We start from the raw sequence: 9,486 nt of genomic DNA on the forward strand, positions 1-9,486 counted from the left end.
GCCACACTGTGCCTGAGAGAGAAGACCACGTTTCGTCTTCTCTCTCAGGCACAGTGTGGCCACAGGGATCTCCTGAACCTGCACCTAGTCCTATGTTGCTTGCATCAGTAGAAATAATACACAAATCATTAGTATCAAAAACTTTGAGAGATCAAGCATGTACAATCTAATTTTTGATCATTTCAAAATTCACATCACATTCGTCCTTTCAAACATACTTTGTATTTTTTTTCAGAAGTTTGCGCAAGCATGCTCTCATGTCAGCAAAATTTCCCACAAACTTGGCGTAGTACTCTACTAGACCTAGAAGAGAATGACGCTGATTCTTATTGATAAGTTTGGGTGCATTCTGAATCCCTTTTAAAATCCTAACTTCAGATTCAACACCCCATCTAGATAGATTATGGCCCAAATAATGTACACCATCCTGGAAAAACTTGCATTGGGCGTTCCATAATGTCAATCCACTGGACTTGATCATTTATAAAAAAAAAACACTTCTTAACCTACTGCCATGCTTGAACTTATCCTTACCATAGACTAAAATATTGTCCTTAAAATATGTATCCGATGTGGTGTTCTTCAACACGTTATTCATCAGTCTCTGTTAAACCACAGATGTCAACTCAAAAGAGATGCGTATATAACAATATGCCCTTCAGGTATTACAAAACAAGTGAGATGCCTTGAGTTTACACATAGCTTGGTTTCAAGGAATGCTGCAGAAATATCCAAAGAAGTGAAAAAACAGCCCCACGTAATGTTGGCAACATCTCATTTATACTGGGCAAGGGCTGGCGATCCAGCCGTGTATTAGAATTGAGATCCCTCAAATATACACGTAGGGCCGGATTCACTAACTTACGACAAAATCTTAAACTTACTACTTTTGGTATTCACAGAAGGCATTTAGTAGTCTTAAATTAAGATTTTGTCTTAAGTTAGGATTTTGTCCTAAGTTTGGATTTTGTCCTCAATTAGGATTTTGTCTTAAATTAGGATTTTGTCCTAAGTTAGGATTTTGTCTTAAATTAGGATTTTGTCCTAAGTTTGTCTTAAGTTTAACTTAAGACAAAATCCTAACTTAAAACTACTAAATGCCTTCTGTGAATACCAAAAGTAGTAAGTTTAGGATTTTGTCGTAAATTAGTTCTGTGAATCGGCCCCAAAGTCTTCAAGATTTGTCGGCCTTATTGACTGAAACTAGAGGAGCAAGCCATTCTGAATCTTCAATGGGCTCTATAACTCCCAAAGATACATAACCTTTTCAAACTCAAAAGTACTTTACGAGATATGTGCGCTACATCTTGAGTTTTGTCTTTCAAAACACTACAGTGTTGGAAACCCTTCAATTTTCCTAACTCTTATTTGAAAACTTCAGGATAGTCATTTACCCGCTCATCAGTACTCAAATGGCAAACATGAGCACAGTTGGTGCTAAATATTCTCTGTTGTGACAACACCATGTCTGGATAATTTGGGTCTAAAACAATATCAAATTCACGATCTTCATCCAATCCAAACAAATTGGAACCATCTCTGACGATATACACTGGCCCCACAGAGGAACTGGCCTCAAATTCTAAAGTCCTATCAATTTTCCTTACCATCTCTACTCTGACCTTAAAATGCAAACATTTTGATGCAAGACTTGTGTAACTGAGTGTTCCCCAATTTTCCCAAATCTGGTTAATTGATTAATGTAAAAGGAGACCCTCAGTCCGCCATACATTTGATCAACTTATGGTTTACTGTAATTTCACTTGATGGAGGTTTCCTTGTATGTAATGCAGTCATAGAGTAGATTTCAACTACTCCACCACAGCCAAGTTCTGAAGAAGACAACATTAACACAATATTATTATCCTTATTAGAATTTAAAACCTTCTCAAAGGTCTTGACTACCTGCAAAGTATTAGGCTTTGGTCCAGAAATGGACCTGCACACCAGTATAAAATGCCCTTTCTTGCCACACTTAAAACAAGTTTGACAAATAGCTGCACCAAATTTGGCATTTACTAAGTGTGATTTACTGTTGCACTAAAATATAAGATATCATTCCTGTTACCACTTTTTTCAGGGGAAAACAAATGCAAAGTTTTGGGGAACTTTGCATTCGATACCCTAGTCGCTTGCTTTGCAGATTGCTTCAAAGTTTGCCTAACCTCACAGGATTTGGCACTGTCAATAATATTTTTCATACAAAATTGAAACTGTTCAATACTCCTTGCCAACGGGAAACATCCTTTACAACGCAACCATTACATCGCACTACACTTACAACACAGTCATTACATCACAACATCATTTACAACGCATGTCACTACAATGCAGGCATTACAACGCATGACACTACATCGCATGACACTACATTGCATGTCACTACAACGCAGGCATTACAACGCATACCATTACAAAGCATACCATTGCAACGCATAGTACCCCTACACTATCCAAAACGTACCCTACTGTTGCACCCCCTGGAGTTAGAATAGTAATTTTTACCCCTACACTATCCAATACTTACCTTACATGCAATGTAATGGTATGCGTTGTAAAGGTATAATGTGATGTAATGGAATGCATTGTAAAAGTAGTTTCTAAAAATGCAATGTAGTGTCATGCAATGTAATGGAGTGCTTTGTAAAGGATATTATGACATAAAAACTGTGTTGTAAAGGCATGCATTGTAAATGTATGCGTTGTAAGATCATACGTTCTTGCCAACACCAAAGCAGTTTCTAAATCTAAGTCCTCTGTAGACAAAAGTTTCTCCTGAATTATCTTGTTGTTTGGTCTTTCTATCAGTTGGTCGCAAATAGTTTTTTCTTTAATTCCCTATAATTGCACTTTGCTGTCGGTTATCTTAGAGCAGCAATGAAATCATCAATTGACTCTCAAGGAATTTGGACACTTTGTAAAATGTGTGCCCCTCTAACACAGTATTCCTTTTAGGGTTGGCTCTTGTATCCAGCCTTCTGATGATGAATATGTACTTATCTACTATAGTCACAGCATCCCCATCTTCCCCTACACCAGAGTGAACATTTAGGTGTCCAAAGTCAGAGTTTTAAAAATGTTTCTCCCTTTTGAACCAAAATTGAATACCAAAAGTATTTTTTTCTTTTTAGAAGTAAAGGTGTCACCATCAATTGCTTTCAAATAAGCCTCAAAAGCCTGCCTCCACTTTTGCAAATTTAGTGCGGCAGTACCAGGAACATGAAGAAATGGGGGAGGTGACATTATTCTCATTCTTCCATGACATGTACATGGGTGAGGTGCTGCCCCTACATGTGTTGCAAGTTATGTTCCAATGTATATGAAACAAAAACACCCAGCATAAATTACTGTTATAATATTACACGGAAAGCCCAATCCTACCACTCACACCAAAGTAACAAGTTGTCCATGTCCCCAATAGTGCAGGCAATAACCACTGAAAGGGTTAAGTTTTATTTTTTATGCACGGGTGTGCCTGTCACCAACAGCTGATGCAGTTAATTAAAAAAAACAATGTGTTAGTTATCCTGTAAAATCCAATTAAAGTTTCCCCAACTTTCTAAAATGGCAGCAGGTATGTCAAAAACATCAAGTTTCTATAGCCAGTTGGGCATCAATTCAGTCCCAAATAACTAATATGGGCACCATGTTGTTCTCGCAATACAAGCGTTTCGACGGTCAGTGGGGCACGTTCTGAAATTTCTATTGTTGGTTGGGCAACTCCATCCCAACTAATTAAGATGGCCACAAATGTTGCACACGCAATGTGTTTGTTTCAACGGTCAGTGGAGCTTGTATTAGAGTTGAACTGGAGAACCACGAGAAGCTCCTATTTTCCTTAAAAATGCCCCTGAATCAAAAACTTTACCGGGACAGGTGACTCACATAGCATGAAATTGATGGTCAGGCTTGGATGGATGGAACTGGACACGGACCGGCATGCTGCATGGCCACCAGGTTAGGCCGAAATATCAAAGTTCCTAACAAGTTGCATCAGGATAAAGATCCGATAAAGAGGAGTGGGTTGAAGTTGCCAGTCGCTCATCATCACTGAAAAGGAGACACTCACCCAGAAAGTTAAAAAGATAGATTTATTGTTCCATCAACATCAACTACTTAGCAGCAACTGTCACCTTAGAATTCTACCCCTCTCCAATGCAGGGAACACACACCAACATTCCATTTATCCTTCACCCATCAAAAGGTCTCTGAGGTTCTCAATCATTGAGCATGGTCCAAGTCAGTCTACTTGAACTTCGACCATGCTACAAGACCAAGTACTGCAGAGATCTTTTGCACCTACATTGTTTTCTTGAGTGGGACGTTTTGCCTTTATGTGCCAAAGAACAGGATAATTGCATTGCAGATTTTGCTCCTACTCACTGGCAAGCACACTGGTGCAGCATTCTGGGCCAACCCTCTTACCATTGGTTATTCGGTGGACCTTTTCTTTGCCGACTGAGGGATAAAGGGAGTTAGTAATAAATAAATCAATTTCAATTAACAATGCAACCCATTTGGCTACACAATAAGGACCAGGAATTGGTGACTATCATTAAGAAAGTGTAATACAAGTTAGCACTCAGGTTAAGCTAAACATATCTTAGTACCATACTGTAAAGATACAGAATAACAACCAGAAAACCCATTCTCCTAAAGAAGTTTAGGCATATCAATAGGTAAACAAGAAGTTCAGTTCCCGCAATACAAAATATCAATAGCAAGATCTGATGCTCAGAGAAGAGCTTCTGATTTTCTCTTCTATACATAAGTTAAGTCTAAAATGTTCTAAATTAAGTCCAAACTAAGGAGGATGGTTCAATAACTTAACCGGATATAAAAATCAGGTAAATGCAGAAAAATAGAAAAAAGCAGGAAGGTATAGGAAGGTGACAGCATTTCAGAAGTTTGGTCAAGAGTCTTCTTGGGTCAGGGGAATAAGTGTTAGCAGAAGCCACACTCTGCAAAGAATCAAAGGGAATACGTAGAAAGGTCTACACCTCTTGGAGTCCAAGGGAAAGTGGTCAGACCTTGGACAGTGGGAACACTAGTAATTTCCACCATAATCTCCAGAGTACCATCCCTCTGTTTGCATCATGGGCTTCACTGTCCTTTCCATTCTCATGTTGTAAGCTACAACATTCACCAAATATTCCAGGCCTCACATGGAAACGGTACTGTTGTCACCTGCAATTGTTTGCAACAGTGTGAATGGACGCTTTCAGTTATACTCTGGCTCTCTATGCTCCTTTTCAAGGTCCTTTTCCCAGGCCCTCTCTCTATACCATTAGTACAGTATTGTTTCTATTCTCAAACTAACAATCCATGTGAACGTACCTGCAAGGAAAAGACATGCAAGCAGAGAATGGAAAATAGCAATTTATCCAAGAAGAAACATAGGCCTAGTCAGGACAACTTGCAGCATTAAATCAATAGCACACATTTAATATACATGTGCACATTTAAACACAAATGAATAAAGCTGTCAGTACTTTAGATTCATGTTATAGTTCATAACGGTAAAATAACTGAGTATACATCTTTAAATGTAACTAAGAACTACATTCAAATGCAAAGGTGAAACATTAGTACACACACTTCATGCATTCCACGGATACATTTCACTAGTGTGAGAATGGTTTATTCAATCAACCAAAACTAGAAATGTTCATTTAATATAGTTAAGGCGCACTGTATATATGAACTCTCTAATCCTGCAGTGAATGCTCTTCAATAATGATGTCAAATGTAACACTTTACATTAATATCATTAGGGCACACAGAGGACAGGTGCTAAGTGCACGTTCACATTGTGGATTTGTGATGTATAAGGGTGGAGCCAAAAATGACGGTGCTCCAACACTATTGGCTAAATTGTTTTAAGTTACAAAGCTGGTATGGATTTAGTTTCCATGCGGTCTAGAATGTTCATGTTTTTAATATTATTGCCAGCTCTATGCTGATGTATTTTAATTAGAATGCTTTATATAAGATAGAGAAACAAACAGGGCTCCAGGGATTTACATTTTACATGACTACCTTCAATCTTGTCAGCAAACTATAGAAAGTAAACATTCATAAATAGAAAACATGGACTTACCTTGCTTCACAATGGTCCAGTTCCCAGCTAAGAAAATTAAAACAAGTTCTGTTTTCTGCTTTATGCGTTCTTCTCTGTGCAGAATGTATGTTTCACTCCGGCAGATTCTCTCTCGATTTGTACAGATTACCTTCTACATTGTTTTACATTGGTGAGAAAGAAAATGCTAGTTTTACTTGCTTTTTGGCTTTTGAAAATGTTTTCAGATGAACATATTTGCTTATTTAAGGCTGGTGCCTTCTTTAAATCTGCACTTATTGAAATGTAAGTAGCAAACAGACACCCCTGAACAATTGCCGATACCTTCTGTTTTACAGTCGAATGTGTCTGTCTCTGCACATAGTGCGGAGACAGACACAGTATTTAAGGCTGGTGCCTTCATTAAATCTGCACTTGTTGAAATGTAAGTGGCAAACAGACACCCCTGAACAATTGCCGATACCTTCTGTTTTACAGTCTAATGTGTCTGTCTCTGCACATAGTGTATTCATTAAGAGGGATGGTTTCTTAAGATCAGTGTCCGAGAACGGCGACTAGGTTTTTGATTTCACTGCTAGTAAAAACCATTTCAGTGCCTAAATTAAACCCAACTCTCACAAACCACGCTGTGGTCGGGCCCTAAAACACAGCATAGCCCACATCACACCTGCCACATACCTGTCTGCTGTGAGGGGTGTGGGGAATGCAGTCACAACGGAAGCATAGAGATTGCACCCACCGTTACAGCATCTGGTAACCAAGTAGTCAATTATTTTCACTTTAATAAACACACATTATTATTACTATATGTTATAATGGCTTTCCTTCTCTTTCTCCTATCCACCCTTTCTTCCTTTCTTGTTCAGCCTGGGAACATTTAGAATGTTCATAGATGTCACAGAATGTGCTGTGACTGATGTATGACAGTTGATTCCTGGCTGAGCTCAAGGAAACAGCTCCTGGTGGGGGTCTTCATACCATCTTACATCTTGGTCTACCAACTACCCTGAACTACCTACCTACCACCTCTGTACTTCAATTTGAATAAATATACTTCCTGGAATAACTACCTGGTCTCCTGTGAGGTATTTACTTTCAACATTTTGGCGACGAGGATGGGATGAAGACTTCACCAGGAGCGAATTCTTGTTCGTAGATTATTATTACCTTACCTCCTTATGTGAGCCCTACTTTTGTTCATTTTCTATTGTCTACATTGGGTTTACTTATATTTATACACATGCTCTTTCTTTCTAGGCCTAGTTTCTTATAGTGTTATTTGATCTGTTGTTCATTTTGCATTTTACAGACTTACTGCGCAGTTATTCTTTTTCTCTTCTTACCCTGGATTTCGGAGTGTGTATTAGCGTTCTTTTGTTCGTTTCCGATATTCTCACAATCCATTTTATTGTGTTGTGTTTGGCACACGTTTCTTCTGTTCCGTTTGACTTGGCAGAGTTTTGTTCATTGAGTGCTTTTGGCCATTGGCTTGTTGATTTACCTGAGGCCTCAGGTGTACATTCATGCTTTTACTTCTTTTCTTTAACATTTCATTCTCCAGCGGTGTAGGCATACATTTCAGTTGTCCGGTTGTTTCTTTTTTGTATTTCCTACATTTGACATTACACATACTTACTTTTCTTCTCGTTTTGTGTTATGGTTTTTTGGTTTGCAGCGCTGGTTCGCTGTTTTCGCCATTTCACTTTACCTTCTTTTAGCCTTGACATCAGGCATACAAGTATAGTAAGTGTTTTGTTATTTCTGGTTTTCGGCACATGTTTTCCTTATTTTGCTGTTCCTTTGGGGATGGTGTTTGTGCCTTGTTTTTATTACGTTTTACTACGTTTTCTTGATTGTAGTAGTTCTTTCCTTCTGTTTTTGTGCGTTTCTTCTTATTCTGATATTCTATTGTGTTTACATTTCTGCAGTAGCAGACCCCCCTCCATAAGCGCCTTGAGACCCTCTGGGTAAGTAGCGTGCTATATAAATTTCTTGATTGAGTGATTGATTGCATTCCATGATATACTAAATATTATGTTTTACTTATCTTTATCTCTAATTCTGATCTTGATTCCCCTTCTTTTCTTTCTATTTGTAAGGAAAGAGGATATGTTATAATGTCTTTCCTTCTCTTTCTCCTGTCCACACTGTCTTCCTTTCTTTTTCAGCCTGGGAACACTTAGAATGTTCATAGATGTCACATAGATATCACAGAATGTGCTGTGACTGATGTATGACAGTTGATTCCTGGTTGAGCTCAAGGAAACAGCTCCTGGTGGGGTCTTCATACCATCTTACATCTTGGCCTACCAACTACCCTGAGCTACCTGAGCTACCTACCTACCACCTCTGTACTTCTTTTTGAATAAATATACTTCCTGGAATAACTACCTGGACTCCTGTGAGGTATGTACTTTCAACACTATCCTTTCATATGATAATTCCATCGATGGAATTCGTATTTCATGCTATATCCTAGTCAATAAAAACAGAACATGCGATGTCCGTATAACACGCCAGTGGGCGCAAACTTAAAGATAAAGTTTACTCATCGCCACATTAAAACCCAACGTTGCCGTCAGCCAATTGTATTCAAGTACACAAATCAGTACAAAACCAGCAAACACACAACCATCTGTCCTGAGACCACAGTCCATACAGCCTAATGCATCGGTCCTACACGAAGCGCCTAGAGGCAACCCAGTACACAAGCCCTCTTGGTTCCATTCCAGGCCCCCTCGGAGGAGGAAGGTGATGAAGCAACCAATACCAAGCAGCAACGGGCAAGGAGACCAGCATGTGAGGGAAATGTTGGAAAGATGAGGCTAGATAAGAGAGACAGCGGACAAAGTAAGGGTGGTGAGGCATACAGGGTAGAATGAGAGAATGAATGACGAGACTGAGTAGGACTAGGGATGGAGAAAAGAGGGGAAACAAAGGAATTCATTGAAGAGAGGGAAGTGAAGTTAGTGCGAACAGGATAAAATAGAAGAGGACAAGGGAGAGGGGGTGGGAGTGAAATGCAGCAATACGAATATTAATTTTAGCCATCTGGCACATCAGTCCACTGTGTTGATCCCTTTAAGTGAATCAGAGAAACTGGGGGAAAAGAACATGGGATACTACCAGACATAAAAAAGGTAGCAGTTCGAGAGGAGGAGAGGCTTTGGTGCAAATTTTCAAAGAAAAGTCAAAGAGGTGAAAGAGAGTGGGTGAAGAGTATTTCTGGCAGAATGCAAGGTCGTGGATCCACTCCTTAAACTTGTAGGCCCTCCCTCTTCCCCATCTGTGCAGGCTACCCTGCGCTTAGCTAACATAAGTGTCAGGTAGACGTACCTCCTCCATAAATCCTGGCAGTGCTGTAATTAGGGTTTCAGGTAACGGAGATCCTAACATTTGTTCCATAG

The sequence above is a fragment of the Lissotriton vulgaris genome, chromosome 6, assembly GCF_964263255.1.
Source record: "Lissotriton vulgaris chromosome 6, aLisVul1.2, whole genome shotgun sequence".
NCBI lineage: Eukaryota > Metazoa > Chordata > Amphibia > Caudata > Salamandridae > Lissotriton > Lissotriton vulgaris.